This window comes from Nycticebus coucang, chromosome 21 (assembly GCF_027406575.1).
Source record: "Nycticebus coucang isolate mNycCou1 chromosome 21, mNycCou1.pri, whole genome shotgun sequence".
In the NCBI taxonomy this organism is placed as follows: Eukaryota; Metazoa; Chordata; class Mammalia; order Primates; family Lorisidae; genus Nycticebus; species Nycticebus coucang.
This window is the reverse complement of record NC_069800.1, coordinates 63,694,259-63,696,478: the sequence shown is the minus strand read 5'-3', so window position 1 is coordinate 63,696,478 and position 2,220 is coordinate 63,694,259.

The window sequence follows — 2,220 nt, the reverse complement described above, 5'->3', positions numbered from 1 at the left end:
GTCCCTTGCGTGTCCCCATGTCCCTATGTCAAAGGACTGCTGCTTCCCTGGCTCTGATAATGTCTTATGGCAGATGGGTCCCATGGGAGGGGACTGCAGCTGGACTTTGTTTGCCACTTGTGAAAATTGAGTTGTCACAGCACAAGGAGTTGAAGATCATTTATTATCCCCTCCCCTGCTAGGAAGCATTTAGCTGTGGGTCAGCCGCGCAGGCAAAGCAGGTACCAGGACAGCTGCAGAAACAAGCCGGTCTTTGTTACTCACAGGCTCACGCTGTCTTCAAGCTGCTGGTGGTTTAAGATGTTAAATGTTCTTTTGCAACAGTTTCCTTAATTAAAGACCAACATGCACGTTCTGTCCCCAGGCTCTGAGCCCTGAGGACACCTTACAGACGGCACAGTTTGGAGCACTTTGTCTCCACGTGCTTCTCTTTGGACATGGACTATTTTTATAATATCGAATAAAAAATGACTGGTGGACACTGACCCAGGAATTGGGTTTTTAATTGGATGATATCCCTGGGGGAGAGCTCTGCTACTAATCGAAAACGTTAAGTTTTTCGAACTTTAAATCTATGTTAAATAGGGATCGAGACTGCTGAACAAAATCCAGCTGCCCCAGCAGGTGAGGAGTTCTGCGTGAATCTGGAGCAAGACCACAAATTCACAACCCTTTACAGCCGGTTCTTCCTCAGAGCAAACATGGGGTATTTCCCCAGTGCTCCTCCACCATTCTCTCTGAATGAAGTGGTATTGGGCAGCGGTGATGCCAAATATGAATAGAAGCTTCTGGAATTTTATCAGATGCCAATTTATTTAAATTCTGTTCCTAGAAAATTCAGAAGACAAAATTCTCGTTCCGCCAGTCCCCTAAGACACAGCTGTGGATGGCAGACACTTGGAATCTCCTAGGTGTTATGGTGACTTTTTTCTTTCATCTCTTCAGATAAAGGCAAAAATTACAAGGTAATTCAAGCCATCTACTCTGCCGTGTTGCATCTAACCCTGCACGTGTTTCATTTCATAGCTTCGATTACTCCGGGGAGATGGGCTATTGTGAAAATTGCAGCAGTCGAGTCAACGAGATGATGGGTCAGAAACACAGACGGGTCTGAGTGGGAGTCTGTGCCGCTCTGAGCAGCTGCCTTGAGCCACACTGAATGAAGCCATTTGAATCTTAGTTATCTCCTATTTTCCAGAAGAATACAAACTATGTAGGCAAGAGGATACATTTAAATTTTAAGTCAATTTCTACTTTCTAGACCCCAAAGAACTCATTCCTAGGTCCCCAGACATGGTGGGGATTTCTTGACCATAGTATAAAAGATGAGTGGCCTGGTCCTGCAGCCCCACCTGCTTCTCGCCTGCCCAACCATGCTCTGCCAGTTCCTCCAACTCAAAGTCCCCTCTCCTTGAAAATTCACTCTCCTCACGTTCTAATTCATTCTTGAGAATTCAGCCCAAAGTTTACCCAAGTTTGGGGGTAGCCCCAATTATTTTCTCTCATCTCACATAATACACATATGGTCCCTTTCAAGTCGTAAATAAATAACATATACTATTTTGTTTAAAGATATCTTGTCTATCAAAATGTACCTGGCAGATGCACAATAAATATTTGTTGGTTGGAAGGAAGGAAGGACAGGAGGGAGGATGGGAGGGAGGGAGGGAGGAAAAAAGAAGGAATGGAGGGAAGGAGGAAGGAAAGAAGGAAGGAAAAAAGAAGGAAGGGAGGGAGGGAAAGAGGAAGGAAGGGAGGAAGGAAAAAGAAGGAAGGGAGGGAGGGAGGAAGGAAAAAAAAGAAGGAAGGGAAGAAGAATGAAAAGAAGGAAGGAAGAAAAAGGAAAGAAGGGGGGAAAAAAAGAAGATTGAAAGGAAGGAAGGAGAGAATGAAGGAAGGAAAAGAAAGAATGAAAGAACAAAGAGGGCATAAAAGAAGAAAAGGAAGAAAAAGAAAGAAGGAAGGAAGGGAGAAAGGGACCCAGTGGAGCAGCCTCCAGCCATCAGTCCCTTCAGGGATGGCTTTGCCCTGACAGACCTTCCTCACCCCCATGGCCACACCTCTTCTTAGGTAGCCCCAGGCAGCTCACGTTTAATGCCTGACGGACGTGGGGGTCTGAAGTCCTGGCCTAGGCAACTTTACAGAGCCCGTCTAGCTCCAGAGCAGACCGTGAGGTGGCCAAGGTTGTCATTGCCTGTATCAGCCTCCCTCCTTGCCCGC